Here is a 10,350-nt window from a genome sequence, read left to right as displayed (position 1 = left end):
AGTGCTCATGTGCACTCCGGCTCCTCTCTGTTAGGCAGAGGGGATTAGCCCGTGAGATGTCTTAGAAAAAAAAGAAATGAAACGTATTTAGATGTTTGTATGTGTATAGTCATGTATATGTATATATGAGATGTGTATGTGTATATGAATTTATACATGTAGGTATGTATGTTAACAGAATGTGTGTATATTGGTATGTATAAAAATGGGGGGGTAAAGGTATGTGTGCGTTTAGTGAAGGCGGTGCTCGTTGTCCCAATGACATGCGAGACCACGTCCCTAAAACAGGAAATAAAAATAAGTAGAAAATAATAATAATAATTAATCGATAAATCATTAAGTTAATTAATTAATTAACTAGGGAATTAATTAATTAGATAATTAATTGTTAGTAATAGGATTAAGAGTAAATAGATAAACTACATAAACCGGTTAATATAGATAAATAAAATATCCTAATCAGTGAATGACAAGTGGGTCCCTTTTCCTTTAATTAATCGAGATTATCTTTAGCTAACGTTAATAATAAATGTGCCTATGACATGCGGCCCCACTGGTCAGAGTTGACCAGTCAACTACTGATGTCAGCATGACATCATGCTGATGCCACAATAGCTTTTAACGATTACTTAAATCTGTTTTTAATTCCTAATTATTGAATAAAACTTTAAAAATTAATGTTAAATAATCCATAAGTAAGATCAAAATACTTTTGACATGAAAGTTGATCAGTAGAACGAGACGAGCCCGGATACACGTCCATTCGCCTGTCACGCGTCCCTAGCATAGCAAACGTGAAACTTTTCCATCGTTTTCCGTCCGACCGGTAGTAGCCCGGGACCCGGAAAATATCGTCAGATATTCTTCCGACCCGTCTACGACGGATGTTACTGCGTTAGCTCATCCCTAGCCTTCTTTTTGCCATGTCGTGCTTAGAGTTGCACTATTGTTGTTACTTATTGTTTCTTCCCCCTCTTCTTACTGGTAGACCCCGAGACTGACGCCGTTGCCGGGTACTGATACGTCCATTTTGCATCATGCTTTCATGTTAATATTTATCGCTTTATGGACTGTTATATTACTTTGTGGTACCATACTTATGCCTTTTCTCTCTTATTTTGCAAAGTTTATTTGAAGAGGGAGCATACCGGCAGCTGGAATTCTGGACTGGAAAAGGAGCAAGTCTGAGTCCTCTATTCTGCGCAACTCCAAATGCCCTAAAAATCAACGTGGAATTTTTTGGGAATATATAAAAAATACTGGGTGAAAGAAGTGCCACAGGGGAGCTGCCAGGGGGCCACAAGCCTGGTAGCCGCGGCCTGCCCCCCTGGCCGCGGCTACAGGGCTTGTGGGCATCCTGGTGGCCCACTGGCCCCCCTCTTCTGCTATATGAAGGGTTTCGCCCGGAAAAAAATCAGGGCAGAGCTTTTTCATGGATTCGCCGCCCCCACGAGGCGGAACTTGAGCAGAACTAATCTAGAGCTTCGACAGGACGATCCTGCCGGGGAAACTTCCCTCCCGGAGGGGGAAATCGTCGCCATCGTCATCACCAACACTCCTCTCATCGGAGGGGACTCATCACCATCAACATCTTCATTAGCACCGTCTCATCTCCAAACCCTAGTTCATCTCTTGTAACTAATCTCCGTCTCGCGACTCTGATTGGTACTTGTAAGGTTGCTAGTAGTGTTGATTACTCTTTGTAGTTGATGCTAGTTGGATTACTTGGTGGAAGAGTTTATGTTCAGATCCTTGATGCTAATCATTACACCTCTGATCATGACTATGATTATGCTTTGTGAGTAGTTACTTTTGTTCCTGAGGACATGGGATAAGTCTTGCTATTAATAGTCATGTGAATTTGGTATTCGTTCGGTATTTTGATATGTTGTATGTTGTCGTTTCCTCTTGTGGTGTTATGTGAATGTCACCATATTTGGGCCTAGAGGAAGGCATTGGGGAGTAGTAAGTATATGATGGGTTGCTAGAGTGACAGCAACTTAAACCCGAGTCTATGCGTTGCTTCGTAAGGGGCTGATTTGGATCCACTAGTTTAATGCTATGGTTAGACGTTGTCTTAATTCTTATTTCGTAGTTGTGGATTCTTGTGAGAGGGGTTAATCATAAGTGGGATGCTTGTCTAAGTAAGGGCAGTACCCAAGCACCGGTCCACCCACATTTCAAACTATCAAAGTAACGAACGTGAATCATATGAACATGATGAAAACTAGCATGACAGAAATTCCCGTGTGTCCTCGGGAGCGTTTTTCCTCCTATAAGACTTTGTTCAGGCTTGTCCCTTGCTACAAAAGGGATTGGTCCACTTTGCTGCACCGTTGCTATTACTTGTTGCTTGTTACTTTTCACCTGCTACGTTTCACCTCACTACACCATCACTTGTTACCGCTACTTTCAGTGCTTGCAGTTATTACCTTGCTGAAAACCGTTTATCAGAGTCTTCTGCTCCTCGTTGGGTTCGATACTCTTACTTATCAAAAGGACTATGATTTATCCCCTATACTTGTGGGTCATCAGGTACATCTACGACCCTACCGATCAGTTATGAAATACCTTTGGGTATGCTTGAGAAACTGCTGGCTAATCCTTTTACAGGAGATGGATCTTCACATCCAAACTTGCATCTAATCTATGTAGATGAAGTTTGTGGTTTATTTAAGCTTGCGGGTTTGCCCGAGGATGAGGTAAAGAAGAAAGTCTTCCATTTATCTTTGAAGGATAAGGCATTGACATGGTATAGGCTATGTGATGATACTGGATCATGGGACTACAATCGGTTGAAATTAGAATTTCATCAAAAGTTTTATCCTATGCATTTAGTACATCGTGATCGGAATTATATTTATAACTTTTGGCCTCGTGACAGGGAAAGCATAGCTCAAGCTTGGGGGAGGCTTAAATCAATGCTATATTCATGAGTTTGGTATCCCAATATTCAAGCTCCCGATCATGAGATCTCGAGAGAAATTAAAACTCAAAACTTTTATGCTCGGCTTTCTCATGAAGATCGTACCATGCTTGACGCTTCTTGTACCGGTTCTTTTATGAATAGGGATATTGACCACAAGTGAAATTTATTGGAAAGAATCAAATGTAACTCTGAATATTGGGAGCTTGAAGAACGTAAGGAGTTAGGTATGAATTTCCAGTTTGATTGCGTTAAATCTTTTGTTGAAACAAACACTTCTAGAGATTTTAGCGCTAAGTATGGACTTGACTCTGAGATAGTAGCTTCTCTATATGAATCTGTTTCTGCTCATATTAATCTTCCCAAATAGAAGTGGTTTAAGTATCATCCTCCTGTAGAAGTCAACATAGTTAAACCCAATCTAGTTGAAGAGAAAGTCATTGCCTATAATGATCCTATTGTTCCTTGTGCATACACTGAGAAACCACCTTACCCGGCTAGGGAAAAGGATTATTCTAAAGCTCCAACTGTGATACGTAGGGGTTACATTAGACCACTTGCACCCCCCTGAGGAAATTAGAGTTGAACCTAGTGTTGCTATTATCAAAGATCTCTTAGCCGAAGACATAGGCGGGCATGTTATCAAATTCTCTGAGGACTCCGCTAGAATTGCTAAACCTCACGTGAAAGACAAATACGGACCTGTAGTTGGTGTGCCCGTTGTTTCTGTCAAGATAGGAGATCACTGTTATCATGGTTTATGTGATATGGGTGCCAGTGTTAGTGCAATACCCCGGTCCCTATATGATGAAATCAAAGATGAGATTGCACCTGCTGAGTTAGAACCCATTGATGTCACTATTACGCTAGCTAATAGAGACACTATCTGCCCTGTGGGAATTGTGCGAGATGTAGAAGTCTTGTGTGGTAAGACGAAGTATGCTACTGATTTCCTCGTCCTTGCTACTGCACAAGATAGCTTTTGTCCCATCATATTTGGTAGACCCTTTCTCAACACTGCCAATGCTCATATTGATTGTGTTAAGCAGACTGTCACTGTTAGTTTCGAGGGTGTGTCTCATGAATTTAACTTCTCCAAGTTTGGAAGACAACCCCATGAAAAAGAGTCGTCTGGTAGGGATGAAATCATTGCTCTTGCCTCTATTATCGTGCCTCATACGGATCCTTTAGAGGAATATCTGCTTGAGCATGAAAATGATGTGCATATGGATGAAAGAGATGAGATAGATAAAATTGTTTTAGAACAATATCCTATCCTTAATAATAATTTGCCTGTTGAACTGCTTGGGGATCCTCCCCGCCAAAGGGTGATCCTGTGTTCGAGCTAAAACAGTTACCAGATACACTTAAGTATGCCTATCTTGATGATAAAGAGATATATCCTATTATTATTAGTGCTCACCTCTCGAATCACGAAGAGAAGAAGTTATTAAAAACTTTGAGGAAGCATCGTGCGGCTATTGGATATACTCTTGATGATCTTAAGGGTATTAGTCCCACTCTATGTCAGCACAAGATTAAAACCGATCCTGATTCTAAACCAGTTGCTGATCATCAAAGCAGATTAAATCCTAGGATGAAAGAGGTCGTGAGAAAAGAAATATTAAAGCTTCTGGAAGCAGGAATCATTTATCCTGTTGCTCATAGTGATTGGGTAAGTCCAGTACATTGTGTACCTAAGAAGGGAGGTATCACCGTCGTCCCTAATGATAAGAATGAACTAATCCCACAGAGGATTGTTACTGGCTATAGGATGGTGATAGACTTCCGGAAACTGAACAAGGCAACCAGGAAAGACCATTATCCTTTGCCGTTTATCGACCAAATGCTAGAAAGGCTATCTAAACACACACACTTCTGCTTTCTAGACGGTTATTCAGGTTTCTCGCAAATACCTGTTGCACAATCTGATCAGGAGAAATCCACTTTCACCTGCCCCTTCGGTACCTTTGCTTATAGACGTATGCCTTTTGGCTTATGCAATGCACCTGCCACCTTTGAAAGATGTATGATGGCTATATTCTCTGACTTTTGTGAAAGGATTGTTGAGGTTTTCATGGATGATTTCTCCGTTTACGGTTCTTCCTTTGACGATTGCCTCAACAACCTTGATCGAGTCTTACAAAGATGCAAAGATACCAACCTCGTCTTGAACTGGGAGAAGTGCCACTTGATGGTTAATGAAGGCATCGTCTTAGGACACAAAATATCTGAGAAAGGCACTGAAGTTAATAAGGCTAAGGTTGATGCAATTGAGAAAATGCCTTGCCCCATAGATATCAGAGGTATACGAAGTTTCCTAGGTCATGTTGGTTTCTATAGAAGGTTCATTAAAGACTTCTCTAAGATTTGTAGGCCTCTTACCAACCTCTTGCAGAAGGATGTTCCTTTTGTTTTTTATGTGGATTGTGTGGAAGCTTTCGAAATACTTAAGAAGGCCTTGATAACCGCACCTATTGTTCAACCACCTGATTGGAACTTGCCCTTTGAAATCATGTGTGATGCTAGTGATTATGTTGTTGGTGCTGTTCTAGGACAAAGAGTTGACAAGAAGTTGAATGTCATTCACTACGCTAGTAAAACTCTAGGCAGTGCCCAAAGAAACTATGCCACTACGGAGAAGGAATTTTTAGGAGTCGTGTTTGCATGCGAAACGTTCCGATCTTATATAGTTGACTCCAAAGTCATTATTCATTCTGATCATGCTTCTATTAAGTACCTTATGGAGAAGAAGGACACTAAGCCTAGGCTAATCAGATGGGTTCTCCTGTTACAGGAATTTGATTTGCACGTTGTTGACCGAAAGGGTGCTGATAACCCTGTAGCAGATAACTTGTCCAGGCTAGAGAATGTCCTTGATGACCCACGACCTATTGATGACAGCTTTCCCGATGAGCAATTGAATGTCATCCGCAGTTCACATAGTGCATCGTGGTATGCTGATTATGCAAACTATATCGTAGCCAAATACATACCACCCAGTTTCACCTACCAGCAAAAGAAGAAATTATTCTTTGATTTGAGACACTACTTTTGGGATTATCCTCACCTTTATAAAGAAGGAGTAGATGGTGTTATTATACGTTGTCTGCCTGAACATGAACAGGGACAGATCCTGCAGAAGTTTCATTCCGAAGCCTATGGAGGACACCATGCTAGAGATAGAACTGCTCATAAGGTATTGCAATCAGGTTTCTATTGGCCCACTCTCTTCAAGGATGCCCGTAAGTTTCTCTTGTCTTGTGAAGAATGCCAAAGAATAGGGAACATCAGTAAACGTCCGGAAATGCCTATGAATTATTCACTTGTCATTGAACCATTTGATGTCTGGGGCTTTGATTATATGGGACCCTTCCCGAGTTCCAATGGGTATACTCACATCTTAGTCAATGTTGATTACGTCACTAAGTGGGTAGAAGCTATCCCCACTAGAAATGTTGATCATCACACCTCTATTAAGATGCTTAAAGAAGTCATTTTCCCAAGATTTGGAGTCCCTAGATATTTGATGACTGATGGCGGTTCACACTTCATTCATGGTGTTTTCCGCAAGATGCTCGCTAAGTATGATGTCAACCATAGAGTTGCATCTCCTTATCATCCTCAGTCTAGTGGTCAAGTGGAGTTGAGTAATAGGGAGATCAAATTGATCTTACAAAAGACTGTCAATAGATCTCGAAAGAATTGGTCTAGCAAACTTGACGATGCACTATGGTCTTATAGGACTGCTTATAAGAATACCATGGGCATGTCGCCGTATAAAATGGTTTACGGTAAGGCGTGCATTTACCTCTTGAGCTAGAACACAAAGCTTATTGGGCAATCAAAGAACTCAACTTCGATTTCAAACTTGCCGGTGAGAAGTGGTTGTTTGATATCAGCTCATTAGATGAATGGAGGGCCCAGGCATATGAGAATGCCAAGTTGTTCAAGGAAAAGGTTAAGAGATGGCACGATAAAAGAATACAAAAACGTGAGTTAAATGTAGGTGATTATGTCCTGCTATACAATTCTCGCTTAAGATTCTTCGCAAGCAAGCTTCTCTCTAAATGGGAAGGTCCCTATTGTCGAGGAAGTATATCGTTCCGGTGCCATCAAAATCAATAACATGGAAGGTAATTTTCCTAGAGTGGTAAATGGGCATAGAATCAAACATTATATCTCTGGTACTCCCATAAATGTTGAGACCAATATCATCAATATCATAACTCCAGAGGAGTACATAAGGGATGTTTATCAGCTTGTTTCACACTCTGAAAACGAAGAGGTATGTGTTTCGGTAAGTAATTGGACTCCAAAACTTTTCCAATAGGAAATTTTCTCTATTTTGGAATTTATGGAAAATAGAAAAATAAAAAGCAGTCAGGAGAGCGCACGAGGCGGCCACAAGCTTGGTTGCCGCGGCCTCCCCCTGGCTGCGGCTACAGGGCTTGTGGGCACCTCGTGTGCCTCCCGGACTCCGTTTTCTTGCGGAGCACTCCTTCTGGTCCAGAAAAAATCATTATATATACGCCCGAGGGTTTTGATCTCCGTATCGTGCAGTTTTCCTCTGTTTTCGTTTCGAGCCTGTTGTCTGCCACAGATTTAGAACAAAGATGTCTCAGGAATCTGTTGGGGAGAATAATCTCCCTCAAGTTCATGAAGAAGTAGATGTTGATCTGAAAAGAGTAGAAGTCACGGAAGCCAGGGACAAAGCTAAGGAGAAAACCCAAGCTAGGGAGGAAGTTCAACCTATGTTCAACATTGAAGACGTTGAAGGAGTGGACTTTCTCCAACCCTTCCTCCACGTGTTGTCTCCATCCTTGATTGAACTCTTGAGGTTTTGTGAAGCAACTCGTGCTCGCAATATTTCCCTTTCTCGTGAAGTTGTTTTGCTGGAGAATCATGTCGCGGATCTCCAAGGTATAAATCAAAGATTGATAGCTCTCCTGGAATCAAAGGCAAAGACTCCACCACCATCACCACCAAAGGAAGACAACTAAGCATTGGTATGGGCAACTCCCTTGGCTTGTGCCAAGCTTGGGGGAGTTGCCCTGGTATCGTATCACCTTTATATCTTTTGCTTTTACCTTTGTTTTAGTTCTTTCCTTTTCAGTCTTTATTTCTTCTCTTAGTGGAATAAGTCTTTAGTGTTTAGTTTGAATCTTTTGCCTTGTGTCTCCCCCGATGTATTCGAGCTTGCGAGCTATATAATAAATAGTATCTTAGTCAAGGGCTTTGTTTTGTGCCGTGATCAAAAGTATTAAAAGAACGATAGCATGAAAGATCATGAGCTGATCTTATGGAAAGTGATAGATTCACATATAACAAGTATGATGATTGAAACTTGTTGAGAATAGACCAACATAGACCCCAGTCATTGCTGCAATTAATAAGAAGTAATAAGGAAAGAGAGGTTCACATATAAATATATCATCTTAGACACTTTCTATAATTGTGAGCACTCACCAAACTATTACATGCTTAGAAGTAGATGTTGGACAAGGAAGACAACATAATGAATTGTGTTTGCTTGGTCCCAAACAATGTTATATGCCTAGAGATCCCTTAGCATGTGACGATTGCTTCCACCTCATATTAGCCAAAACTTCTGTGCTAAGTAGAAATACTACTTGTGCATCCATAAACCTTCAACCCAGTTTTGCCATGAGAGTCCACCATACCTACCTATGGATTGAATAAGATCCCTCAAGTAAGTTGTCATCGGTGCAAGCAATAAAAATTGCTCTCTAATATGTATGATCTATTAGTGTGTGAAAAATAAGTTTTGTACGAACCTGTGATGAGGAAGACATAAAAGCGACAGATTGCATAATAAAATTCATTATCACATGAGGCAATATAAATTGGCGTTCCTCCGCACTAAGAGGACACGCATCCAAACCTCAAAAGCGCATGACAACCTCTGCTTCCCTCTGCGAAGGGCCTATCTTGTACCTTTACTTTTTGCCCTTGAAAGAGTCATGGTGATCTTCACCAACTCCTTATTTTGCCTTTGTCTTGGCTTCCGTCACATGCTAGGGAAAGATCTATATTCATATATCAACTTGGAGATGAGTACTTATGCTTTATTATTGTTGACTTTACCCTTGAGGTAAATGGTTGGGAGGCAAAACTATAAGCCCCTATCTTTCTCTGTGTCCAGCTGAAACTTTGATACCATGAGTACCACGTGCGTTGTAACAATTGTGGAAAACAAAAGAGATGATTGAGTATGTGGATTTTCTTTACAAGTTCTTATTTGACTCTTTCTGATGTTATGATAAATTGCAATTGCTTCAATGACTATGGACTGTTGATGGCTACTTCTCAGTAAGGTTTTTGTTTCATACTTTGCTTTGTGAAGGAATTGCTACTTTCCCATAAGAATCTTTATGATGTATTGTTGTTCTATGTGTGATCATGATGCCCTCATGTCCGTATTATGTTTTATCGACACTTTCATCCCTAAACATGTGGACATGTTTATGGATCTTGGTTTTCGCTTGAGGACAAGCGGGGTCTAAGCTTGGGGGAGTTGATACGTCCATTTTGCATCAAGCTTTCATGTTGATATTTATCGCTTTATGGACTGTTATATTACTTTGTGGTACCATACATATGCCTTTTCTCTCTTATTTTGCAAGGTTTATTTGAAGAGGGAGAATACCGGCAGCTGGAATTCTGAACTGGAAAAGGAGCAAAGCTGAGTCCTCTATTCTGCGCAACTCCAAATGCCCTAAAAATAAACGTGGAATTTTTTGGGAATATATAAAAAATACTGGGCGAAAGAAGTGCCAGAGGGGAGCTGCCAGGGGCCCACAAGCCTGGTAGCCGCGGCCTGCCCCCTGGACGCGGCTACAGAGCTTGTGGGCACCCTGGTGGCCCACTGGCCCCCCTCTTCTGCTATATGAAGGGTTTCGTCCGGAAAAAAATCTGGGCAGAGCTTTTTCGTGGATTCGCCACCGCCACGAGGCAGAACTTGAGCAGAACCAATCTAGAGTTCCGGCAGGACGATCCTGCCAGGGAAACTTCCCTCCCGGAGGGGGAAATCGTCGCCATCGTCATCACCAACACTCCTCTCATCGGAGGGGACTCATCAACGTCAACATCTTCATCAGCACCGTCTCATCTCCAAACCCTAGTTCATCTCTTGTAACTAATCTCCGTCTCGCGACTCCGATTGGTACTTCTAAGGTTGCTAGTAGTGTTGATTACTCTTTGTAGTGGATGCTAGTTGGATTACTTGGTGGAAGAGTTTATGTTCAGATCCTTGATGCTAATCATTACACCTCTGATCATGACTATGATTATGCTTTGTGAGTAGTTACTTTTGTTCCTGAGGACATGGGATCAGTCTTGCTATTAATAGTCATGTGAATTTGGTATTCGTTCGGTATTTTGATATGTTGTATGTTCTCGTT

The sequence above is a fragment of the Hordeum vulgare genome, chromosome 6H (assembly GCF_904849725.1).
Source record: "Hordeum vulgare subsp. vulgare chromosome 6H, MorexV3_pseudomolecules_assembly, whole genome shotgun sequence".
In the NCBI taxonomy this organism is placed as follows: Eukaryota; Viridiplantae; Streptophyta; class Magnoliopsida; order Poales; family Poaceae; genus Hordeum; species Hordeum vulgare.
Note: the sequence above shows the minus strand (reverse complement) of the source record.